The sequence below is a fragment of the Cervus canadensis genome, chromosome 8, assembly GCF_019320065.1.
Source record: "Cervus canadensis isolate Bull #8, Minnesota chromosome 8, ASM1932006v1, whole genome shotgun sequence".
Taxonomy (NCBI): domain Eukaryota; kingdom Metazoa; phylum Chordata; class Mammalia; order Artiodactyla; family Cervidae; genus Cervus; species Cervus canadensis.
Window position 1 is genome coordinate 35233217 of NC_057393.1, and position 27575 is coordinate 35260791.

Sequence of the window (27575 nt, forward strand, 5' to 3'; positions counted from 1 at the left end):
GTGTCAATTGTCTAGTGCTATGTCATATACTACTCCACAACTTAGTAACTTAAAACAACAACCATTTTATTTATTCACAGTGTGGACGGGGCTCAGGGGGAAAGCTTATCAGTTGGGGGTGGAACATCCAGTTCCACAATGGCTCTTTCACATGGTCTGTGAGTCTGTGCTGTCAGTTGGGAGCCTCAGTTCTTGCTCTCAGCTAGAAGGACGGTTAATTTTCTATGGCAACATGACTGGGCTAAGGCATGCTCTCAGATAACTGGTAAAATATTATTTCTGGGTGTGTCTGTGAGGGGAGTGTCTGAAAGAGATTAGCATTCGAATTGGTTGACTGAGTAAAGATCAACCTCACCAGTGTGTGTGGGCTTCATGCAATCCCCTGAAGGCCTGAATAGAACAAAAGGCAGAGGAAAGGTAAGTTTGCTCTTTATGTTTGAATTGTGATATCCGTCTGCTCTCCTTGGATATTGACACTCCTGGTTCTTGGGGCACTAGACTCTAGCTGGAACTTATGACATTGGCTTTGTTTGTTCTCAAGCCTTTGGTCTTGAGCTGGAACAAAACATCAGCTTTCCTGGGCCTCCAGCTTATAGATGGCAAATCATGGGACTTCTGAGCCTCCACACTCATGTGAGCTAATCCCTTATAATAAATCTCTAGGGACGTCCCTCGTGGTCCAGAGATTAGGACTCCATGCTCCCAGTGCAGGGACACTGGGTTTGATCCCCAGTTAGGGAACTAGATCCCACATGCCACAACTAAGACATGACACAGCCAAATAAACAGGTAAATAAATGCTTTTTAAATCTATATATATTTGTTGATCCTATTAGCTCTGTTTCTCTGGAGAAACCTGGCTAATTAATACAGCTAGGCTCCTCAGTTCTAGTCCATATAGCTCTTCCTCATGATTAGCTTAGGCTTCTTCACAGCACAGGGTGGACTTGTTTTACAGTGGCCGGTTTCCAAGAGTGTAATAGCTGTAATCTTAAGGCTTTAGGGCCAGAACTTACACAATGTCACTTTTACCATAATTTATTGGTTAAAGTAAGGCAGAAGGCTGGCACAGATTCAAGGTGAGAGACCATACAAGGTATGAATACTGGGAAACACAGTTCACTGCGGTTACTAAAGTAACACGTTGGGCTTGGGATTTACTGGCTCACATTTACATCAGGTCCGAGAAGCGTGGCTAACTCAGGAATGCCGGTAACAAAGCACTCAGATGAGGTCAACATGAATATGCTTCTCTTTGCCTCTCACCTCTGTTCCCTCTGTGTTGGCACCAGTCTCAGGCAGACTCCTTGATGCTGGTGGCAAGATAGCCACAGTATTTCTGACTTGCAAGATCCACGGAGAATCGTGTATCCAAACATCCAAGCACCTGTCCTGTGACTGGGAGGATGGAATGTGCTGGTTGGCTTGCTGGGTCATGTGCTTACCTATGGCATATGTTGTTGACTAACTGCCTACCCAGTAGCATTTCCCAGCCTTCTTCTCCATTTAGTGAGAGTCTGAAAAAGCCAAATACTCAATTTCTCTGCTTCCCTTACAGCTAAGGATGTTCATGTGATTGAGTCTGGCCATTGAGGTGATCTTTCAGACTTCCAGGGAAAATTTTTACTGAGAGTTTAGCTACTCCATGGTGCTGCTGCCTAAGCATCTCCTTTGTTTGGCAAAGTGACCTATGGGAGATTTAAACTATCACTAGCCCCGTCATGCAAGCTCATAGTCTAAATCATAAATAGCCTGCAGAGTCACAAGTAAATGTCAGTAACTGATATGACTTCCCCAATAGCCTCTGTGATAAATAGTCCCTCCTACCTTGCAGGGTCTTCCCACTGTGCCCCTCACCTCTTCGATAAGACCCCTGTTGGTACTTTCCGAAGCCCTGATCTTTTTATTTTTTATTTTTTACTTTTTATTTTGTATTGGGGTATAGTCAGTTAATAGTATCGTGTGATAGTTTCAGGTGCATAGCAAAAGGACTCAGCCATACATATACATGTATCCGATATTCTCTCCCAAACTCCCCTCCCATCCAGGCTGCCACATAACATTGAGCAGAGTTCCGTATGCTATAGAGTAGGCCCTTGTTGATTATCCATTTTAAAAATAAGCCCTGCTCTTTTGAATGGATCATTTCAGCCTTAGCCTGAGTACTCCATAGCACTCCACCCACAGAGCCTGATAAATGCATGTACCCCAGGTCCTGTCTCTCTTTCTGCTTGCACCCTGCCTTAACTTCCCTGTGTGGTGCATCAAAGAGTGCAGTGTACTTCCTTCAGTACTTGTGGAGGGAATAAACCTCTACTTATTTATATATGAAATTGACCTCTATTTCAATTCCTCTTGTGTTCTTTTGTCCAGCATTCCGGGAGTCTACTTAATAAATATCAATTTAACAAAGTCATAACAATCTTCTTCCCTGATTAAATGAGAAACTAGTCTTCCTTTGTGTATAAACCACACCCCACCCAGCAACTTCCTACTTTGACATTAATTTGTGATGATAAAAATGCTGGAGCATGACAATGAGGAGAAGGCCAAGAGAATCTCAGAGATGCAGGCCTAGAGTCTGGCATTGTTCAACTAATCAGAAACCTTCTTTTGTTGTTCAGTAGCTCAGTCGTGTCCCAACTCTTTGCGACCCCATGGACTGCAGCATGCCAGGCTTCCCTGTCCTTCAGCATCTCCTGGAGCTTGCTCTAACTCATGTCTATTGAATCAGTGGAATCAGTGAATCATTGAATCTGACCATCTCGTCCTCTGTCATCCCTTCTCCTCCTGCCTTCCATCTTTCCCTGCATCAGGGTTTTTTCCAATGAGTCGGCTCTTCACATCAGGTGGCCAAAGAATTGGAGCTTCAATTTCAGCATCAGTCCTTCCAATGAATATTCAGGGTTGATTTCCTTTAGGATTGACTGGTTTGATCTCCTTGCAGTCCAAAGGACTCAAGAGTCTTCTCCAACACCACAGTTGGAAAGCATCAATTCTTTGGCACTCAGCCTTCTTTATAGTCCAACTCTCACATCCATTCATGACTACTGGAAAAACCATAGCTTTGACTATACCCGCCTTTGTAGGTAAACTGATGTCTCTGCTTTTTAATACGCTGTCTAGGTTTGTAGAAACCTTCTACAACTATACTATAAACATTTCTATAGTTGAAAGTCACTTGTAATTGAGTTTTCCCTTGCATTATAACTGAACACTATTCCTAGGGCTGGGGAGGTGGTATCAAGCTTGCTAAACCATATGGACTGAGAGTGTAGGAGGGGTGTTTCCCCCAGAAATTCTAGTACTGTTTCCAGAAGAAGGGGACAAAGTTTGAGTAAAAGCTTGGCAGTGAAAAATGTCCATTTTAGCTCATAAGTCCTAGATCTAGGAACAGGTCTCAGGTTTGTCCTCAGAGGCTCATGAAATCAGCTTGCTTTAAATATATATGTATGTATGCATTTAAGGTGTAATTGATTTACAGTATTATACAAGTTTCAGATGTATAGCATACTGATTCACAATTTTTAAAGATTATGCTCCACTTGTAGAAAAACTATCGGCTGTATTCCATGTGCTGTACAATATATCCTATTTATTTTATACCTAGTAGCTTGTACCTCTTAACCTCTTACCCCTGTCTTGTCCTCCCCACTTCCATCTCCTGAAACCAGCATTACTATACTCAGTTTGCATATGAAGAAACTGAGGCTGAAGGACATTGGGAGATTTTCTCCTTGTCACTCAAGTGCCTAGTGGCAACTCTGGGCCTACTACCTGGTTCTTGGATTTTGATGTTATTGTCCTGCTCCTTCCATGAAGTGGCACAAAGCAGTAGGGATAATTGTCATCCTGAAAGAAAATTAAACTCCCAGAGATTTTGACAGGCTAGAATAATGTGCTAAGTTAGCAGAATATGAGAGAAAATATAACAGAAATATTCTATGACCGTAAAATCAACATGAATCAATAGGGTAATGTGACAGTCAAAATGGTCAGTGTGAGATTATCGATGAAAAATTCATCAGTTGACCTAAGAAATAAATGGAGAGTTTTATTCATTTGAAGATTATAACCTGGGAAGAGCATCTCAGAAAGCTCTGAAAACTATTTTGCCTGCTAGATGTCAAGGTACAGCTGTATAAGTTTTTTTGAGACAAAGGGCTGTACATCAAGTGATGTATTATTGACAGTTTACATAATCCAGATCTAAGTGTCATTCTAGTAGGTCATGTGACCCCTTACAAGATCAAGAAGGATCTTCCATGCCCTCCTCCATGGGATCTTCCCAGCCCCGGGTTCGAACCCAGGTCTCCCACATTGCAGGCAGATTCTTTACCATCTGAGCCACTAGGGAAGCCCTATGCTAGGAGAATGGTGCTCCTTATGGCTGAGCAGGTATTCCTGCCAATGGGAGAGATTTGGTGGATGCATAATGCACAGTGCGGAGAGAGGGGAGGCCAAAGGGCAGAGAACTTTTTATGTTTAAGTTTTTCTTGTCTTTCCATAAAATACGAATTTTATTTCATGGGATGGATGTACAGTTGTTACACTTTGATTATATTAACAGTCAGTAGTGGGGCATAATCAATTATGCTCCAGAGGTAGCAGCTTCAGTTCAGTTCAGTTCAGTCACTCAGTCGTGTCTGACTCTTTGCGACTCCATGGACTGCAGCACGCCAGGCCTCTCTGTCCAACACCAGCTTCCAGAGTTTACTCAAACTCATGTCCGTTGAGTCGGTGATGCCATCCAACCATCTCATCCTCTGTCGTCCCCTTCTCCTCCCACCTTCAATCTTTCCCAGCATCAGGGTCTTTTCAAATGAGTCAGTTCTTCACATCAGGTGGTCAAAGGATTGGAGTTTCAGCTTCAGCTTCAGTCCTTCCAATGAACTCTCAGGACTGACCTTCTTTAGGATGGGCTGGTTGGATTTCCTTGCAGTCCAAGGGATCCTCAAGAATCTTCTCCAACACCACAGTTCAAAAGCATCAATTCTTCGGCACTCAGCTTTCTTTATAGTCCAACTCTCACATCCATACATGACTACTGGAAAAACCATAGCTTTGACTAGATGGACCTTTGTTGGCAAAGTAATGTCTCTGCTTTTTAATATGTTGTCTAGGTTGGTCATAATTTTTCTTCCAAAGAGCAAGCATCTTTTAATTTCATGGCTGCAGTCACCATCTGCAGTGATTTTGGAACCCCCCAAAATAAAGTCTGTCACTGTTTCCATTGTTTCCCCATCTATTTGCCATGAAGTGATGGGACCAGATGCCATGATCTTACTTTTTCGAATGCTGAGTTTTAAGCCAACTTTTTCACTCTCCTCTTTCACTTTCATCAAGAAGCTCTTTAGTTCTTCTTCACTTTCTACCGTAAGGGTGGTATCATCTGCATATCTGAGGTTATTGATATTTCTCACAACAATCTTGATTCCAGCTTGTGCTTCATCCAGCCCACCGTTTCTGTTGTTTCATGTCCAATTCTAACTGTTGCTTCCTGACCTGCATACAGATTTCTCAAGAGGCAGGTCAGGTAGTCTGGTATTTCCATCTCTTGAAGAATTATCCACACAGTCAAAGGCTTTGGCATAGTCAATAAAGCAGAAGTAGATGTTTTTCTGGAACTCTCTTGCTTTTTTGATGATCAAACGGATGTTGGCAATTTGATGTCTGGTTCTTCTGCCTTTTCTAAATCCAGTTTGAACATCTGAAAGTTCATGGTTCATATACTGTTGAAGCCTGGCTTGGAGAATTTTGAGCATTATGTTACTAGTGTGTGAGATGAGTGTAATTATATTGTAGTTTGAACATTCTTTGGCATTGCCTTTCTTTGGGATTGGAATGAAAACTGACCTTTTCCAGTCCTGTGGCCACTGCTGAGTTTTCCAAATTTGCTGGCATATTGAGTGCAGCACTTTCACAGCATCATCTTTCAGGATTTGAAATAGCTCAACTGGAATTCCATCACCTCCACTAACTTTGTTCGTAATGATGCTTCCTAAGGCCCACTTGACTTCTTATTCCAGGATGTCTGGCAATAAGTGAGTGATCACACCATCGCGATTATCTGGGTCATGAAGATCTTTTTTGTATAATTCTTCTGTGTATTCTTGCCACTTCTTAACATCTTCTGCTTCTGTTAGGTCCATACCATTTCTGTACTTTATTGTTGCCCATCTTTGCATGAAATGTTCCCTTGGTATCTCTAATTTTCTTGAAGAGATCTCTAGTCTCTCCCATTCTATTGTTTTCCTCTATTTCTTTGCACTGATCACTGAGGAAGGTTTTCTTGTCTCTCCTTGCTATTCTCTGGAACTCTGCATTCAATGGGTATATCTTCCCTTTTCTCCTTTGCTTTTCCCTTCTCTTCTTTTCTCAGCTATTTGTAAGGCCTCCTCAGACAACCATTTTGCCTTTTTGCATTTCTTCTTCTTGAGGATGGTTTTGATCACGGCCTCCTGTATAATGTCACGAACCTCCGTCCATAGTTCTTCAGGCACTCTGTCTACCAGAAGTAGCAGCTTAAAGCAAGTATTTGTTATCTCAGTTTCTGTGGGTCAGCAATTTAGGATTGGTTTGCTGGGTGTTTCTGGTTCAGTGTCTCTCACAAGGTTGCAATGAAACTTTTGGCTGGGATGTGGTCATTTGAAGGCTTGTCTGAGGCTGGAAGAAACCTTCTATGATTGCACACTTGGCTGTTGTCTGGAGGCCTCAGTTCCTCACCATAGGTTTTTTTATTAGGGCTTTGGGGTTTTCTCAAGACATAGAAGCTGGCTTTCCCCAGAGGGAGTGATTCAAAAAAGAGCAAGCAGAAAACTAACAATGCCTTTTATGAGCTAATCTCTGGAGTGGCATTCTGTCACTTCTGCTTTTTTTCTATTCATTAGAAGCAAGTCACAAGTTCAGCTCATACTCAAGGCAACCTTTTGAAGACAGCGGCAAAGAATTTGTGGATATATTTAATCCACTCCCTATCACCACTGGCAAGACCATACATGAAGCATTTTGTATGATTCTGAGCACTGAAACATAATAGTTTTTCTTTATAATACCTTTTATTGTTCACTTTTTGTGTGACTATATACACAATACTTTTCTCTCCTCCTAGATTGTAAACTTCCTTAGAAGAAGAATGTAATGCTTTTCTCATCACCTTATTCTCAAGGTCTAGTTTACTGCTTGACACAAGCAAGTGCATGATTAATCATTTGTTGAATGTTGAAAGAGTTCACTGAACAAAGGTCCAAAGGGACTTACTCTTCATGCCACATGAGAAATAATTGGAGTAAATTGATACTTAGCCTGGGAATAAAAGGCTCATTAGGGAAAATGAGAACTCTCTTCAAACCTGCACAACAGAAGTGATTCATTATGGTTACCACCAAGGGAAGGAGTTGCCATTGACTCCCAGGTAGAGTAATAGACAATAAAGTAATAGATTTTCATCTGACTATAAGGAACAACTTTGTAACAACCAGAAACATTTTACAATGGCCAGAGGGCTTAAGGAGGGGATGAATTGTTTGAATGCCTGCTGGAAGATCGATTGTTCAGAAAATTACCAAAACGATGAATATATTAGAGAGGATGTAGGATCAGATGACTTTTATGGGACCCTGAGATTATGTGACTCTGTGATCTTGGGGTTTATGCTAGTTTACCTAATTTTAAATGTCAAAAGAAGCAAACACAACACTATCTGCCTGTCCCCTATGGTAAACACCAGTTGCTTTATTTATCTAGCATGTACTCCCATTTCTTTTTGCAAATGTTTCCTCCCTTTGTTTTGAGGAACTGCTCTACCCACCAGTCTTGTGATTTTAGTGGGTGCTGCTAAGCAGAGTGCTCTGCCTCTTCCCTCCGACTAAAGTGGGCATGTGACCCCACGGATCCATCAGAGTGTTCCAGGGGTTTTTCCATTGAAACTGTCATCTCTGGTGTGAGAGTGGGGAGAATGTGAGCCTGGGAAATGCTGGCAGTTGTATTCCAGCTTCACAAATGACCTGAACCCAGACAGGAGAAACAGAGATGCAGATGGAGAATGGGATAAACTTCTGGTTCCTGCTGCCAAATGTTGTTGAGACTCCGTGTCACACCTGCTTTTTCTGCAGTTTGGTTTCATGAACCAATAAAGTTTCCGTTTTTGTCCATAGAAGTTCAAATTTCATTTCTGTCACTTGCAATCAAAATCCTGAGCAGCTGCTTCTTCTCTCCTGACTTCTCTATTTCTGTTAACGATACTGTTCATTATCAAGCTGTGAAACCTCCAAGACTTCTTTTCCTTGCCTCTGAGGGCCTTGCCAGAAACCACATGCTATGAATTTATTCTTCATCAAGTCATAAAGTTAAATGTCTGAAAACAGTGCTTTGGACTGTTATTTGCTCCAAAACCTCCAAGAATATATGCCTTATTCATATTCTGCTCAAACTATGGAGTGATAGAGTGAACGTTTTTACAAAACATCATCAAACTCTTTGCTAGTTTTTTACATGCATATGCTGTGTGCTGATTTGCTTCAGTTGTGTCCAACTCTTTGTGACCCCATGGACTGTATCCTGCCAGACTCCATCTGTCCATGGGATTCTCCAGGCACGAATACTGGAGTGGGTTGCCATGCCCTTCTCCAGGGGATCTTCCCAATCCAGGGATCAAACCCGGGTCTCCTGCATTGCAGGAGGATTCTTTAACAACTGAACCACCAGAGAAGGTCTGCAAATGACTGACAAACAATGGGATACTAGACCTGGGAAAGTGGGTTTTTAGTGGTACCTTGTTCCACGTGTAAGCCAGGAAAACAGGGAAAGAAGATTGGACTAGAGAAAGGAGGAAAAAGGAAGAGGTGAAATGGCTAAGAATGGGAGCTGCTATGGGACTCATTGGAAAAAACCCTGATGTTGGGAAAGATTGAAGGCAGGAGGAGAAGGGGACGATGGAGGACGAGATGGTTGGATGGTATCACTGACTCAGTGGACATGAGTTTGAGCAAACTCCGGGAGATGGTGAAAGACAGGGAAGCTTAGCGTGCTGCAGTCCACGGGATCACAAAGAGTCGGAAGTGACTGAGCAGCTGAACTGAATTGAACTGAGGGGAATTTAGCCCAGGCAGAGAAACAAAGAGTTATTTATACTGGGGCAAAATTCTTAGATGCAAAGGATGCAAGATAAAGGATAGCATAGAGAAGTTGGATTCCTTAGGAAGACAGGACAAGGTCTGGGACTCAGATTAAGCAGGACAAGATTGGACAGATACAGCCATAAAAGTTGCAATCATGTTTGGTTGGACTACTAGTAAAGGAAGCATGTAACTCTAATTCTTTCCTGCGTGCCTCATGGAATTAAGACATTCTCATTCTACAGCAAAGTTGCTGTGCATATGCTGATGGAACACACCATTATGGGCACCTGGGGTAACAAGGATGTATGGGGACAAAGCTATAGGTTGAAATCTCCACAGAATAAGACCTCTTAATACTTTGGCCACATGATATGAAGAGCTGACTCATTTGAAAAGACCCTGATGCTGGGAAAGATTGAAGGCAGGAGGAGATGGGGATGACAGAGGATGAGATGGTTGGATGGCATCACCGACTCAATGGAGATGAGTTTGAGTAGACTCCAGGAGTTGGTGATGGACAGGGAGGCCTGGCATGCTATGGACCATGGGTCGCGAAGAGTTGGATATGACTGAGTGACTGAACTGAACTGAAGCTATACATAAAACAATATTATGGGAGACTATGTAAATATAAGGTGTTTGTCAGGGCTCTGGCAAGTAACAGATGGAATATAATAATTTGTCATGTCAGGGTTAAGAAAATCAGGAAGGGACTCTTGGTAGTAGAAAGCCAGTTCTACTCTTAAGCCTGAAGATGGGAGGGAAGGAATGATGTTAGTGGTTATCAGTAGGAGAGGGGCTGAAAGCATTTCTAACTCATACAACTAAGCCTCAGTTTTCTAATTTTCTTATTTTTTTTTAAATTGGAGTATTGTTGCTTTACAATGTTGTGTTAATTTCTGCAGTACAACAAAGTGAATTAGCTGTGTTGTTGTTGTTGTTCAGTCGCCCAGTCATTTTCTGATTCTTTATGACCCCATGGACTGCAGCAGGTCAGGCCTCCCTGTCCCTCACCATCTCCAGAAGTTTGCCCAACTTCATGTCCATTGCATCAGTGATGTCATCCAGTCATCTCATCCTCTGATGACCCCTTCTCCTGCCCTTAATCTTTCCCAGTGACAAAAGTCCCAGGGACTTTTCCAGTGAGTCAGTTGTTCACATCAGAAGACCAAAATACTGGAGCTCCAGCTTCAGCATCAGTTCTTCAAGGTTGATTTTCCCTTAAGATTGACTGGTTTGAATCAACCATATGCATACAAATATCCCCCCCCATCTAGCCTCTTTACACTGCCACACCCCCCCAAAAAAAATTTTCCTAATTTTGAAAATAACAGTATTTATTTCAGACTGTTATTGTAAAGAAAAATCAAAGTAACAATAAGTAACATTCGTATAGCACTTGGGACATACCAGGCACTGTTTTGAGCACTTTACATATGTAAACCCTTTAAAACCTCACAAGCACTGTATGCTATAGGCTCTACTGTTATCCCCATTTTAGAGACAAGGAGAGAGAGATTAAGTCCCCTGACTAAAGTCACAGAATTTGTAAATAGCAGAACCAGTCCTGGACTCCTGCTAGCCTAACTCTAGGGTCTGCCTACTTATAAAGCAGTTAGTATGGTAGCACAGGGTAGGCATCCAGAACATCTCAGCGATAGTGTGGATGCTAATGATCAGGTGCCACGGCAATATGCAGAAAAGGATCCAGAGGCATGTCTATTTGGTGGCTTGGAGGGTGGCTCTTTTCCAAAGTCTAGTTTAAAAATGAAACTGTGCACTTGGAACCTCAAGTGAAAAACTCAGGGATAAAAAGGGTTTACGACGGGGGATCAGGAGTTGTGGGGTCAATCGGATGACATTTCAGAAGCCACCCCAAGATTCTGTTCCTTCATTCTTTCCCCATTCTTGGGTTTCTGTTTCCCAGTGGTTGTACTTCCATCTCTTTGGAGCGACGGTTTTTTTCCCCTTCTGTAAGGGAGCAGGACCCTATGCAGTTTTCCCAAGACAGACCCCTGTCCCCATGTCCTATGCTTTAGCTCCCCTCTGAAGTACCTAGAGAACAGTATCTGATGCACACATCCTGAATTGTTTTACAGATGCTAAGTGAAAGTGAAAATCGCTCAGTCGTGTCCCACTCTTTGTGATCCCGTGGACTATGCAGTCCACGGAATTCTTTAGGCCATAATACTGGAGTGGGTAGCCTTTCCCTTCTCCAGGGGATCTTCCCAACCCAGGGATCAAACCCAGGTTTCCCTCATTGCAGGCAAATTCTTTACCAGCTGAGCCACAAGGGAAAAACCCCACCAAATGATGACCATGAGCACACTTGAGCCTTAGGAGTCACCTCCAGCCAATCAGAGAACTGTCCATGAGCTGATCACAAACCCTATGACTCCCCTCCCTCACTGGGCTTTTAAAAACACCTTCCTGAAACTGATTGAGGAGTTCGAGGGTTTTGAGGACCAATTGCGCTGGACTCCTTGTTTGGTGCAGGGCACTTTCCTTCACAACTTGGTGTCAGTAGGTTTGCTTTACTGTGCGCAGGAGAGTGGACCCAAGTTTGGCTTAATACTTCCTCCACCAAACTTCCCCCTTCAACAGGGGACATTTCCAGGAGGGGCTGAGGGGGATGAAAACATTTCAAGCATTTAATATCAAATTTGGCCAGTAGGTGTCAGCATCTATCACAAAAAAAAAATGAGTGATTGCTTAAGTCATCTTTACATTTAAACTCAAAGATTTAAATTGTGTAAAACAAATCAGTTTTTAATCTACTTTATTAGTGCTTAGAAATCTGTAATTCCATTTCCAGACTTCTGTTTTGCTGGAAGTATGTACAGAAATTGCCTTTTAAACATTAAAAAATATAGGGAGAAGTTTGAAGAGAAAAGCTGCCTACTTAATGAAAAGATTAAGGAAATAGTTGTCATACAGGATCATGCATTCATTGGTCCATCAGCCATTTATTTGACTACTGTAATCTGTGTATTCAATGATAAAGAAGAAACCAAGAGTCTTGTAGCCCAGGATCCTGCAAGCTATCGCATACTGAAGTTTAAAATGATGTATTTTGGCTACTTGTGCCCTTTTTGGTAGAAGTTGGCCTTAGTTCTGGTGTTTGCGCCTGCCCCAATCTATAAGTATTTTGTACAACTTACAAGAGTGTCCTATTTTAAGAAAATGGAGCATATGAGAATCTGGACCAGTGAACTAAAATATTCATTAAGCACCTATTTTCTGTTCCTTAATGACACCTTGGGTGGATCCCAAAGCTTCCTAATCACATCTAGGTATTAAAAAGCCAAGCTGAGTCCAACCCAATAAGAAGCTTCAGTTTCACATCAACTCAATGCTCTGTCCCTCCTCCCCAACTTGAATGACCAAGGGGGCTTGCACGGGATAGAGGGACACATCTACTGCAGGGAAGGAAAATTTGCCATCCCAAAGTGTGTCTCTTTGGCAGGCAGATTATTTTGAGCTGAAAACAATCAAGGCCCAAACAACTAAAAACAAAACAAAAACAAACAAAAAACCACACACACACACACACAAATGCTTTGATCTTCCCCCTAACTGCCCAAAGAATTTAGATAGGGACCTGTTTTAGGGAGGTAGCCATCACTACTATAGATCATTACAGTATGAACTAGGTGTGCGATATTTATAGTATGAACTGTGGTGGTAGATAGGGAAGAACATAGCAGAGTCTGTTAACATTCCTGTCTACGTCCCACTCTGTCTGCATGGCCAAGCACATTTTTTTTAATTAAAAGTTTCTTTTTCAAGCAAACATTTTTTTAAACGAACACTTGTTTTTCCATCTTCATGTCAATTGCCTTCCTCCCCTTTGAAGTCCCAAACCACTACCCACAATATCCCCTTTTGTCTTTAGCTGAAGCTGAAGGTCTCAGCCATTTTAGTGAGTTATTCAGTTTTTCTGGGTCTCTCCCATGTATACAAGTTATTAAACTTGTTTGATTTTCTCCTGTTAATCTTGTTGTTCGTCATTTAGTTGTGCCCAACTCTTTGCAACCCCATGGACTGCAGCATGCCAGGCTTCCCTGTCCTTCACTATCTCCCAGAGTTTGCTCAAACTGACCAGCCAAAAGAACTTTAATGGGTAGGGAGTCATTTCTTTCTCCATGAAAAACTACTCTTACTCCTTCCCACTCTGCTTTGCATCCACTAGAACTGGAGAAGGCAGAGGAGGGACGTCAGAGAGAAAATGAAATCCTCTCTACCGCATAGATGCTGCACATCATATCCACCAGAACGTAGCCCTGGAGGGTGGAAAATGCAATCTCTATTCCGAATGCCCATGCACCCAAGGTTAGATGATGTTTTCCAGCGGCACATTTTCTGACCTTTACCCTCAGGCTGTGGGCCCTCTCACTGGCAGGCAGCCGCCTGCTAAGAGTACTACTGAGAAGGTTTAAGCTCTGCTAAATTTGTGGAGTCAAATGCCTCACGGGAAATGCAAACACCCTTGCTTGAGAAGCTGAAGCATCCCTCCTGTAGGGTAATTCTAATACTCTGGGAATATTTCCTGTTTCCCTCAGCTTTAGGGCTTTGTTGACAATTTCAAGACAGCACGGAGTGTTCCATTCAATATCCTGGGACCTGAGGTCCCATATGCAAATATCAGATGTGGAAATAAAGACCAACCTCATGAGAAAAACAAAGGCTCTTTAGTCAGAACTTGCTGTATTAAGGGAGTCTACCGTTGTCACTTGTATTTTGGCAGAAACTCAAAGACAGGCAGAGGAGTGCCAAGGCTTTTTAGGGGGAAAAACAGGAAGACTTCATATATATGCCAGTTGAAAGATGTTGACATGAGGGAGCTGTAGACTTCCTAAACCTAAGCAGAACATCCTGTGTGACTAGGTAAGTGTAGGTACTTGGTTTTCTCTGATAGATCCTAAATTGGAATCTATCTAATTTGATAAAAATTAGGAAAGCTGCAGTTATTAAAAGCAAGTTCTGGCCATTTGGGGCTGATTATGACAGAGGTTATTCTTTAATTTCCTGGATTCTCATTAGAGAAAGCAAGCTGACTTCTTGTGAGTCTGCCTTATAGCAGACTGGCCTCTTACATTGCTTATTGTAGATAAGGAGTTGGTTTCCTGAGCAGGTCGCCACAGATTGTTCTATTTTTATACATGGTCAGGCTGCTGTCTGTATATTTGGCCCCTCAGTAGCAAGCAGTAAACTTGTTTTGGCTTTATCAAATATGGTAGTACCTCATATTTATATCATGTTTTTGCACATTTTAAAGTTTGTTAATGTGTATCTCCAAGACTAATGCGTGTGAAAGGTCTGTAGGACAAAGTTATCCTCATTATTAAGTTGAGAAATGGGCTCAGAAATGTCAGATGACTTTCCACAATCACAATGCTGCTGCTAAAGAGACTAGTAGCACTGTCAGGAGACAGAATAGAGTTCCCAGAAAGAAAACCAGGCGTGGCTTTCTTGACATGTTGTTGTTCAGTCGCTCAGTTGTGTCCTACTCTTTGCGATCCCTTGGACTGCAGCACCCAGGCCTTCCTCTCCCTCACCATCTCGTGGAGTTTGCCCAAGTTCATGTCCATTGCATCAGTGATGCCAACCAGCCATCTCATCCTCTGGCGTCCTCTTCTCCTTCTGCCCTCAATCTTTCCCTGCATCAGGGACTTTTCCAATGAGCCGTCTGTTTGCATTAGAGGACCAAAATACTGGAGCTTCAGCTTCAGCATCAGTCTGTCCAGGGAATATTCAGGGTTGATCTCCCTTAAGACTGACTGGTTTGATCTCCTTGCTGTTCAAGTTACTCTCAGGAGTCTTCTCCGGCACCTCAGTTCGAAGGTATCACTTCTTTGGCGTTCTGCCCTCTTTATGGTCCAGCTCTCACAACCGTACATGACCACTGGGAAGACTGTTTGTGCTTAGCTGCTCAGTTGTGTCTGTCTCTTTGCGACCCCATGGACTGTAGCCGGCCACGCTCCTCTATCCATGGGGATTCTCCAGGCAAGAATACTGGAGTGGGTTGCCATGCCCTCCTCCAGGGGATCTTCCCAACCCAGGGATTGAACCCAGGTCTCCCACAATACAGGCAGATTCTTTACCATCTGAGCCACCAGGGAAGACAATAGCCTTGACTCTACAGACCTTTGTCAGCAGAGTGATGTCTCTACTTTTCAACACACTGTCTAGGTTTGTCATCACTTTCCTACCAGGAAGCAATCATCTTCTGGTTTCATGGCTGCAGTCACCATCTGCAGTGATTTTGGAGCCCAAGAAGAGGTGCTCACTTCGGCAGCACATATACTAAAATTGGAGCCCAAGAAGAGGAAATCTGTCACTACTCCCACCTTTTCCCTTTCTATTCACCATCGAGTAATGGAGCTGGATGCTGTGACCTTCGTTTTTTTAATATTTAATCTTGAGCCGGCTCTTTCACTCTCTTTCTTCACCCTCATCTAGAGGCTCTTTAGTTCCTCTTTGCTTTCTGCCGTTAGAGTGGTGTCATCTATATATGTGCAGTTGATGTTTCTCCCACCTATGTTAATTCCAGATTGTAACTCATCCAGCACATTTCTCATGATGTGCTCCGCATATAAACAAACAGGGTGACAGCAGACAGCCCTGTCATACTTCTTTCTTGCCGGGAGCCAGCACACGAGATCCCACCCATGACAAGGTCATGAGGAGAAGACCTGACAGGCAAGGCGGATCAGGACTTCAGGGATTTCGAAAAGCTGCCCCGGCCCTCACCTTAAAGATGATCTCTGTCTTTCTGATGCTTGCTGTATTAGACTACTCTCTAATTTATGTGACACAGGCAGAAGGCCTTCCCCGATCTCTCTCCAAACAGAATCAACTTAGAACTTTAATCAGTTTGTCCCCCGGACGGTGGTATCCTATAAGATTATCCAGGATGAAAGGAGTGTTTCAATTTAGACTCCTTTACTGGCATTCTAGCCTGCTTGGCAAATGCGTACTAATGCACATGACTGTTCACAACACCTTAATCGTAAACAGCATAAAGAACCTGATCACACAAAAGGCCCTAATATGTACAGAGCCCTTTGGGAGGTGAGGAAACCCTATTAGAGAACATAAAAATTTATTCTAAAAGTGGTTATAGTTAAAGATTTAGAAAAATAAGAGTTTAGAATTGTTAATTTTAACCAGGAATGCTAAACAGGGGCTGCCTCACCAGAGCTGCAGAGTCTTTGTGTGGTAAACCTTTTAGATAAATTTAACTGATAATTTCTGCAAAAGGACTGACCTTGTGTTCATTAAAGAATAAATTACCGAAAACAGCTTTGCATTCACCTAGGTCATAAAATGTCAATAGGCCCCAAGGCCAGAAGATAATGTACAAAGAAGTATGCAGAAAACACCCTGGTTTCGTGTAGGACAAGCTGATGTAATATTAAACTATCTTCCCCTTAAAAATGTACTAACTTAGAATATAAAATCTATGGTAAAAAACAAAGATTTGCCAGACTCTGCTGCACCCCCCATCTGGTCACTCTCTCTCTTTCTCTCTCTCTCTCTCTCTCTCTCTCCCTCGCAGACTTGGCCCTGTCAAGGCTGGTCTCACGTGTCTTCTCTCGCCGACGCCATTCATCCTGAGGGTACCCCTGGATCCTGCCGAAGCTGGACCCTGGCATTTTCTCAATCTTGAACAAATCAGTTGTTCCTTACAGGGTTCCAACTGTTGCTTCTTGACCCGCATACAGGTTTCTCAGGAGACAGGTAAGATAGTCTGGTATTCCCATCTCTCTAAGAGCTTTCCATAGTTTGTCATGATCCACACAATCAAAGGCTTTAGCATAGTTGATTAAACAGAGATAGATGTTTTTCTGAAATTCCCTTGCTTTCTCTATAACCCAGAGAATATTGGCAACTTGATCTCTAGTTCCTCTTCCTTTTCTAAACCCAACTGGGACATCTGGAAGTTCTTGGTTCACATAATGCCGAAGCCTAGCATGCAAGATTTTAAGCATGACCTTACTAGCATGGGAAATGAGTCCCATTTGTCAACTGAGTCCATTGAGTCCAATTTGGGAAATGAGTCCCATTTGGCAATTGTCTGATGGTTAGCACATTCTTTGGTACTACCCTTCTTGGGAATTGGGATGAAGATTGACCTTTTCCAGTCCTGTGGCCACTGCTGGGTCTTCCAGATTTGCTGACATGATGAATGCAAAACCTTGATGGCATCCGCCTCTTAGGGATTTGATAGTTCTGCTGGAATTTCATTGCATCCACTAGCTTTATTAATGGCGGTGCTTCTTAAGTCCTGCTTGACTTCACACTCCAGAATCTCTGGCTCTGAGTGACTAACTATATCATCATAGTAATCCAGTTCATTAAGATCTTTTTTATACAGTTCTTGCATACATTCTTTCCATCTCTTCTTGATCTCTTCAGCATCTACTAGGTCTCTACATTTTTATCCTTTATTGTGCCCATCTTTCATGACATAAGAGAAGTCATTTTTGGCCTAAACTAGACATCCTGGAATGTGAAGTCAAGTGTGCCTTAGAAAGCATCACTACAAACAAAGCTAGTGGAGGTGATGGAATTCCAGTTGAGCTATTTCAAATCCTAAAAGGTGATGCTATAAAAGTGCTGCACTCAATATGCCAGCAAATTTGGAAAGCTCAGCAGTGGCCACAGGACTGGAAAAGGTAAATTTTCATTCCATTCCCAAAGAAAGGCAATGCCAAAGAATGTTCAAACTACCATACAATTGCACTCGTCTCACACGCTAGTAAAATAATGCTCAAAATTCTCCAAGCCAGGCTTCAGCAATAAGTGAACCGAGAACTTCCAGATGTTCAACTGGTTTTAGAAAAGGCAGAGGAACCAGAGATCAAATTGCCAATATCCGCTGGATCATTGAAAAAGCAAGAGAGTTCCAGAAAAACATCTACTTCTGCTTTATTGACTATGCCAAAGCCTTTGACTGTGTGGATCACAATAAACTGTGGAAAATTCTGAAAGAGATGGGAATGCCAGACCTCCTGACCTGCCTCTTGAGAAACCTGTATGCAGGTCAGGAAGCAACAGTTAGAGCTGGACATGGAACAACAGACTGGTTCCAAATAGGAAAAGGAGTACATCAAGGCTGTATATTGTCACCCAGCTTATTTAACTTATATGCAAAGTACATCATGAGAAACGCTGGGCTGGAAGAAGCACAAGCTGAAATCAAGATTGCGGGGAGAAATATCAATAACCTCAGATATGCAGATGACACCACCCTTATGGCAGAAAGTGAAGAGGAACTAAAAAGCCTCTTGATGAAAGAGGAGAGTGAAAAAGTTGGCTTGAAGCTTAACATTCAGAAAACTAAGATCATTGCTGGGAGCCGGCACATGAGATCCCACCCATGACAAGGTCATGAGGAGAGAACCTGACAGGCAAGGCAGATCAGGTTTTCAGGGATTCTGAAAAGCTGCCCCCGGTGCTCACCTTAAAGATGATATCTGTCTTTCTCATACTTGCTTCAATAGACTACTCCCTAATTTCTGTGACACAGGCAGAAGGCCTTCCCTGATCTCTTTCCAAATAAGAATCAATTTAGAACTTTAATCAATAAGTTTCCCCGGTGGTGGTATTTTATGAGATTATCTAGGGTGAAAGGAGTGTTTTAATTTAAACTCCTTTGCTGGTATTTTAGTTTGTTTGGCAAATGCATTTATGTCCTTGGTACTAATATGCATGACTGCTCATAATACCCTAATCATAAAACAGCATAAAGAACCTGATCATATAAAGGCCCTAATAGACATAGAGCCTTTTTGGAGGGTGAAGGAGTCTTATTAGAAAACATAGGAAAAATTATTCTATAGGTGGTTATTGGGTTGACGTTTGCTTGCTGTGTTTTGCTTGCTGTGTTTTTACTTTTAATGTGCTAAGGTTGTGCAATGGAAACCATTGTTAATATAGTTATAGATCTAGAAAAATAAGAGCTTAGCCCTAGTGTGGTAACAATGAGACGGTTGTTAACTGTTAGCCAGGTGTGCTAGGCAGAGGCTACCTCACTGAAGCCGCAGAGTCTGTGTGGGGTAAACTTCTTAGATAAACGCAACTGACAACTTCTGCAGAAGGATTAATTTTTGTGTTAACAAGGTTATGCTTCTACTCTGTACTGTTGCCCTATGAGACTGCTACCTTTCAGTTAAGGTCACCAGAGAAACAGAAAATAGGTTTACATTCACCTGACTTGCATAAAATGTTAATAGGCCTCAAGGCCAGGAGATAATGTACAAGACCCTCATAAACAAAGAAGTATGCAGAAAACACCCTGGTTTCGTGAAGAACAAGCTGATGTAATGTTAAACTATCTTCCCCTTAGAAATGTACTAATTTAGGGTATAAAAGCCACGGTAAAAAATAAAGCATTGCCAGACCCTGCAAACACCCCCATCTGGTCACTTTCTCTCTCTCTCTCTTTCTCTCTCTCTCCCTCGCCGTTCATCCTGAGACTTGGCCATATCAAGGCTGGTCTCACGTGTCTTCTCTCACCGACGCCATTCATCCCGAGGGTACCCCCTGGATCCTGCCGAGGCTGGACCCTGGCAGATCATGGCATCTGGTCCCATCACTTCATGGGAAATAGGGAGACAGTGGAAACAGTGTCAGACTTTATTTTACTGGGCTCCAAAATCACTGCAGATGGTGACTGCAGCCATGAAATTAAAAGATGCTTACTCCTTGGAAGGCAAGTTATGACCAACCTAGATAGCATATTAAAAAGAAGAGACATTACATTGCCAAAAAGGTCCATCTGGTCAAGGCTATGGTTTTTCCAGTGGTCATGTATGGATGTGAGAGTTGGACTGTGAAGAAAGCTGAGCACCGAAAAATTGATGCTTTTGAACTGTGGTGCTGGAGAAGACTGTTGAGAGTCCCTTGGGCTGCAAGGAGATCCAACCAGTCCATCCTAAAGGAGATCAGTCCTGGGTGTTCATTGGAAGGACTGATGCGGAAGCTGAAACTCCAATACTTTGGCTGCCTCATGCGAAGAGTTGACTCATTGGAAAAGACCCTGATGCTGGGAGGGATTGGGGGCAGGAGGAGAAGGGGACGACAGAGGATTAGATGGTTGGATGGCATCATTGACTCAATGGACATGAGTTTCAGCAAGCTCCAGGAGCTGGTGATGGACAAGGAAGCCTGGAGTGCTGCAGTCCATGGGGTCGCAAAGAGTCAGACACGACTGAGCGACTGCACTGAACTGAACTGAAAGTTTGGACTCTGTCCCTTTATTAATATGACGTACTCTCAGCTTGAAGCTTCCCCAGTTTTGCTATTCAGGAAGCCACTCATTTGGGAAAGATTTCCAGTGCTCTCCTTACTTGCTGCCAAGTACCCAGTCCTCCCTTCTCTGGCTCTTTGACTTGATTGTGCCTTGGTTCCACACTCACCAAGAGACAAGCACTGTTTTTCAGATAACAGCATGGTGACTATGCATCCTGATTTTCCTAAGACTGTCTCAGTTCTTTTGTCCTGACATCCCATGCAGCTAGCAGTCCCCTTTACTCTCATATGTGCCCTGGTTTGAACAATAAATCATCTGGCTATATTATCCCACCCAGCTGGGTCTTGAACAGATAACATCTGAGTTCCATGAGCACCGCTTTGTTTACCAGGTTTTGTTAATACCAGGCTCCCCAGTCACTGTCTCTCCCATCGCCATTCCTTTGCCAAGGCCACTGAGTGGACTCCAGTCCAACGATTTGTAGAAACAAAAGTTCTTTTTAAAATCTGCCTCATTGCCCACTGGTTGATAAAGGCTAGTTACAAAAGCTATGAAGAGATAATTAGTAAAATGAAAACAGAAATGTGAAAATAAGACTTGGCATTTAGTCATTTAATGTCCCTAAAAGAATAATGAGTGTGGTTGGTTGAATGTTTATAATAAGCAGGGGAGAAGGAGCTGTGCATTGGTGTCAATGTTTAACATTTCACTCAGGGCAAACTGTACTAAACTAAGGCCTTTGGATTTTAAAAGCTCACTGAATCCTTTAAGATGACAAAAATTAGAAATTTCCTGGTTGTTCAGTGATTAAGACTCTGCTTTCACTGCTGAGGGTTTGGGTTCAGTCTCTAATCAGAGAAGTAAAATCCTACAAGCTGCGCAATAGGAAAAAAAAATGTGTAAATGAACTGTTTACAGACCCCTTCAAGATTAGTTCCCTTTAACAGTACTTGGAGCAGAAAGTCAGCTAATTCAGTTAATTAATTCCTCCTTTCTTAAGCTGAACCCTACAGAGAGGCTTTAAACAAGAAACTGGCTGCATAGTTTATGTTAGTACAAACCAGCAGGTGGCAAGCCACTGCTCTTTGGAAGAAGGCATTTGGCCACTTTGAGACTATTGAGATGCAATAGGGTCTGGATTTGAGAAAAAGGAAATGCTGAAGGAAGAAATAAATTAGTCACCATGTGATTCCTTTGTGTTCCTCGGGTTCTCCAGTCCAACCAAGCCCTTGGCCAACCTCCCTCTCCAAATTCTCCTCTCTACTGTGACCCTTGAGTTAGCAAGGATCCTTTAAATCAGCGTCAAACCACCCCTACTCCCAAAACTTTGCATAAATCATTCAATGAGAAATTCTTCACTGCAGGAGATGAACCTCTCTTGAGTTCAGCTTTAATCATGTATCATTGTTGAAACTGTAAGACACAGCCTGGTCCATTCTCCTCAAGTCTGCCAAGGAAGATCATAGAGGTGGTATGCCCATTCTATTGATGAGCTATCTCAGTCTTTATGGAAGAGATGAGTGTCAGAGTTGGGATGCTCTGAAACATCATTTGTGTGTCCCTGTTTGGACCCTGGGACACGTTTTCTTCTTGTTTAGATGTTGACTCAGTTCTCGGGCCCATTAAAAACCCATGTCACTGTTAATATTGCAGGAGAGCAAAATTTGCCACCCCGATATGTGTCTCTTTAGCGTGAGGATTATTTTAGGCTGGTTATTTATAAGCAACAGAAGGCTCAAGAAGTCCATTCTTGTACCTCCCTGTTAGCTGTCTAAATTAATTTAGATAAACTTGGTCTAGGAAGAGCACTATCATTAGAGATATCTGCAAAGAATGTGGGCCAGGTCTGGTGGGAAATCTTGGAGGACTTACAGACAAAAATTCTCCCCGTATCCATTCTCTGCATGGCAGAGCAGTCCTTTGTTTACCAAACATTTGTTTTTCCAGCTCTATGTTAATTGCCTTCCTCACCTTTGAAGTCCCCAAATCTTACCCACTGCTTCTTTCAGATGGTGTCAATCAAAAACTAAGGCAGGAGGCTGCAAATAAGAAAAGAGTTTATTTAGGGTCTGAAGGATTGCAATTCAGGAAACACAGATCCAGGTAACCCCCCAAATGTTACCGAGTGAGTCCAAGCTTGTACTGCTGGCCCAACAAAACGCCAGTCAACTGAGAGACTAGCTAGTGGGGTGAGGAATAGCGACGTTATCGAGAAAACCAACAGACCGAGAAGATGGCAAAACTAGACGGTCTTCTGGGATGTCAGTTTGGATGCCCAGGTTTGGATGCTAGCTTCTTTTATGGAACAAAGAGTGGGAGACAGGAGGTAAAGTAAAAAGGCAATAAGTTGCTGGAAATGTTTCCAGCCAGACTCAGGAAAGGATGTGTTAAATTCTTCTTTCTTTCAGCCATTCACACAGGCCTGGTTAGGATGTTTTCTGTAAACTAAATGAAAGTATTTTATTTAACTTAAACTCAGGCATGGGGGGCAGGATTCTTGGAGATGGAGCATTTATGTATACTTTAAGCTATAGGCAACATCCCTTTAGTGACTGACTTGTAGCAAAAGCAATAGAATAGAAAGGTAAAGTAAAAGTAAAAGGTTAAAGTAAAAGAGATCTATATTGGATTTCACAGATCCAATATAGAGTCAGATTTGTTCTTCCCTATCACAAAAAAAGAGTCGGGAAGAGAATGAGCATGGGGCTTAAAAAGACAAAAAGCCACGAGGCTATTAAATTTGCCTGGTAAGAATTACAATTCAGAAAATATCTATCCTTCAGTAATCACAAGTCGTTTAATGGTAGGGGTCAGATAAGTAAATAGACTGTCACAGTTATTTTAGGATAAGGGTCTCATAGGTATCTTGAGTTTCTGGGAGACATTCTGGATACTTTCGTTGGGATAATAAGTGGTCAAAAGTTCAGATTCCTCCCAGACCGAGACCTGTGCACAGGTTGAACTGCAGTAGCTCCCTGCTCAGTTGTAGGGAGCTCTTAATGATACCAACTCCACTCTGATTTTCTCTTCACTATGGCATATAGACCTCAATTGCCTAACATGTCCTTGGTCTCATTTTTTTGTGTGTGGAGGCCCTCATATATGTGTGATGGAATTTTATGTTCTCCTGTTATTCTATCTTGTGGCAATTCTTAGACCAGCCAGAAGAACCTAGAAAGGGTGGAAGGAAATTTTTTTCTCTCCCCAACACAGCCCTTGAAGCAGCCCAGGCCCCTAAAACTTGAGTGTTGGGCCTGACCCTAGTTCCAAAGCCTTTCTGAAAGCTAAGCCTTGAGGTCTTAGGGAACTTCAAATGAGCCAGGGTGTAGGAAAGGAGAAGGAGGCTGATGGAGGAGCCAAGATTGGGGCATCAATAGGAGGCTTAGGGGAAGACTAGAAGAGAAGAGGTCAATTGGGGCACTTTGGCCACTATGGATGGCGGGTACAATGAAGGGGAGTTCTCAAGGATGGGAAGAGTCCAGTGATGAGGCCACAGGAAACCAGTGATGGAGAAGGAACAAAGGTTATTCTATTACAAGTTATTCCTTCATAAATTAGGTGATCTGAGAAGTTATGAAATGCCTACATAAAATTGGCATAGTGTTTTGTGGGGGGGAGGGGGTGGGGGGGTCTCTTTTTTACAGCAAAAGAGATGACAGGAACTTTCCTACTCTCCTGGGCTTCCCTGGTGTCTCAGATGGTAAAACGTCTGTCTGTAATGCAGGAGACCCGGGTTCGATCCCTGGGTTGGGAAGATCCCCTGGAGAAGGAAATGGCAGCCCACTCCAGTATTCTTGCCTGGAAAATCCCATGGACGGCGGAGCCTGGTAGGCTATGCTGTCCATGGGGTCGCAAAGAGTTGGACACAACTGAGCGACTTCGCTTTCCTACTCTCCTCCAGATAAATCACTGGATTATATCAGTGTATCATCTGAATGCAGCATTTTCACAAGATAGCTATGGGTCCCCAGAATGTCTGATGCTAGATCCCAGGTTTTCACAGGTTGGACTTGCCCCCAGGAGGTGCCTGGATCTGTGAGCTGAAAACACTGAGCATTGCCCTCTTAGAAGCCCAGGTGTGGGGCATCCTGGCTCAGCTGGGCTCTGCCTCCAGGACTCTTTGCCATCTTAGTTGAGATCTGGAACACACTGACATCTTGTCAGTGGGAGACCAGCATGACCTCTTGGACTTTCTAAGACCCATTTTTAACCCTGATGTCCTGGACAGTGAAAAGCCATAGCTTGCTGGACTCACCAGATTGTGGGATTTTAAAATATAAATTTTATTGTTGTTCAGGAACGAGGAGTCCAATTGATCAGGAGATGATTTTTGATGAAAAGATTTGACTGTTACAGTTCCCAAGAGAAGTGGGGAATGGCTTACCATAGCAGTGGGGAAGTACCAATGTTGGTTAGAAGCAAAAGGAACTCAAGAAAAATGTAGTTTATTGTGGTTTGTGCTGGAAGAAATAGGCAAGGATTGGCTAGTTGAATAATTTCAGTGGCCTCTGGGTGTAGGAACTGTCTCTAGTTGTCTAGTACTGGCCCTGGAGTGCTTAAGGCAGAGGAATAGAGGCCTTAAGTGTGAGAGCCTGATAGAGGAGTGGGCTCTGGATTGATTAGTTTGCATATGAAAAGTACTAATACCCCTAGTCTTTACTATCTCTAGGAATTTACTAACCCTTGGAGGGGCAGTCGTCCAGGGTCAGAAAGGTTCTAAGATGTCAAAGCATTGAAAAGGAAGAAAATTTAAAACGTATGATTCATACAAGTACTCCTTGCTACCTGCTGGCTCAGGTGGTGAAGAATCTGCCTGAAATGCAGGAGACCCAGGTTCTATCCCTGGGTCGGGAAGATCCCCTGAAGAAGGGAATGGCAACCCACTCCAATATTCTTGACTGGAGAATTCCATGGTCAGAGGAGCCTGGCAGGCTACAGTCCATGAGGTCACGAAGAGTTGGACATGACTGAGCAACTAACACATACACACTCCTTCCTACAGCAGGAGTGTGGAAGCTGCACTGAGTTCCTTTTAGGCTAAAGTGAGATGCCCTAACCCCTACTCACTACTGTCCCCTCACGGTTCTTAGATAATTTCAGGTACTAGATACTGTGCTTCTTGCTAGTAAGGCAGAAGGGGCCCCCGAAAAATCATTAGAAAAGTGCAGAGGTATAACTATGTTTGATGTCCGAATTTCTGAAGTATTCCTTGCTAGTTACAGTAGTTAGGACTCCAGGTAGTTAGGCTCAAATATACAGAAGGAATTTTAAATGAGTTCTATTTTAAAACATCTCTGGTGCTGTCTTTATCCTAATAAAATGAAAGCAAAAGGGAAATGGGTGAAGATTTAAATCAGTTTAAAATGTATTAACCTGGGCAGACATAGGGTACTTTGAATAATTCTTCAGGTACTGCACTTTCAGAGAATTACTATTTGATGGGGGATCAAGCCCTGCAATAAAGGGTAACAGAACATGCCATTCCAAAATGTCTCTTTAGGGTATGGATTGTTTTGAGCTAAAGGCCATTGAGGACTTCCCTGGTAGCTCAGCTGGTAAGGAATCCATGAGTTCCTTGGACAGCAAGGAGATCAAACCAGTCAATCCTAACGGAAATCAGGCCTGAATATTCATGGGAAGGACTGATGCTGAAGCTGAAACTCCAATCTTTGGCCACCTGATGTGAAGAACTGACTCATTGGAAAAGACCCTGATGCTGGGAAAGATTGAAGGCAGGAGGAGAAGGGGACGACAGAGGATGAGATGGTTGGATGGCATCACTGACTTGATGGACATGAGTTTCAGCAAGCTCCGGGAGTTGGTGATGGGCAGGGAAGCCTGGCATGCTGCAGTCCATGGAGTCGCAAAGAGTCGGACATGACTGAGCAACTGAACTGAATTGAACTGACCTTATAAATGTCCCACCATTTTGTACTTACAGATCTGAGTTGTGCAAACTATCTCTGTCATTTAACATATAGCTCTCTGTTTTAAAAATCTGTAAAACTATGCTTTGACGTCTGACAGGACGAACAGTTCTTGAAGCTTTCTGAGAGGCTGTTCTTGAGTTATAATCTTTAATTTGGTTTGAATACAATTTTCCATTCCATTCTTAGATCAACTGACTAATTTTTTGTCAACAGATGGAAGGACATGATAGGGGAGGTCAGAGAAATTATGAGGACCAGATGGTAGGGGATTTAGAAGGCTTTACAAAGACTTTTGCTTTTACTTTGAAATGAAATAGGAACTAGAACATTTGTCATCACCGTATTGATATGACTATTGCTGTTCTTATTTGCCTAATCTTGGGGGTAAAGACTTGGGATTCCGGCATAGGGTATTCAGGACACTAACCAGGAATAAGAATGTCAAGTATGGAGATCAATGTGTTGCTGAAATTGAGGGAACAAATAGAAGAGGCCAGAATTATAGGACTTTGTTCAGCTATCTCCACCTCTGGGAGGTCTCACTGACTCATCTTCCCATGAGAGGTGGGGATGCTTTGGAGGCTTGCCCCATCACAGCATCAATCCACTCTTGTATTTGTCTGTCTCTCTGTGAATCTTAGCTTGTAAACTTGGCTCTTGAGGTCAGGATCCCTGTCATTTATTGTTTGTTTGTTTTTTCCATAGTGTCAAATTCAATTCTGACAAATGATATACAGGGAATGATTAGTGAATGAACACTTACCATGAATTGCTGAGTTCTCACTATGTGCTGGGCATTTATATGTACTAACTCATTTAATGCATTAACCCATTTAATTCTTTCAGTAACTCTCAGAAATAAAGACTATTACTATCCCACTTTATTGAGGAGTATTGGAGGCTCAGAAAAATTAAGTAACTGTTCAAAGTTACTCAGTTAAGTGAAAAAGCCATAATTTCAACCTAGTCTGTGGGACTTACAGCTTGTGCTATTTACTGATAAGAGAGGGGTGGATGGCTGAGTGGATGGGGGGGTTGGGTGCATACGTAGATGGATGAATGGATGGGACATGTCTGAATTATAATGCAAGGTTTGAATTAGTGTTCCTAGAAGTTAGCAAAAATGGGAGAAATATTAAAAACGCCTCCTTACTCATAGTAATTCTATAGTGAACAAAACCCCAGGAGGCTGAAATTATGTCTGCATGAAAGAATACAGGAGGAGGAATGTGGAGTAGGCAAAGGAGGGAATAATCCATCTGGATT

General features: G+C 42.7%; 1 long non-coding RNA gene across 6 annotated transcripts in view; it reads left to right on the forward strand.

Moving 5' to 3' along the window:
• The first annotated feature begins 315 nt into the window (after nucleotides 1-315).
• The window catches only part of LOC122446123, a 93178-nt gene continuing 65918 nt past the window's right edge, over nucleotides 316-27575 (forward strand). For all 6 annotated transcript variants that reach the window (XR_006270777.1, XR_006270775.1, XR_006270776.1 and 3 more), the window contains exon 1: nucleotides 316-417. This is a non-coding gene — a long non-coding RNA (uncharacterized LOC122446123). The remainder of the gene's footprint in view (nucleotides 418-27575) is intronic.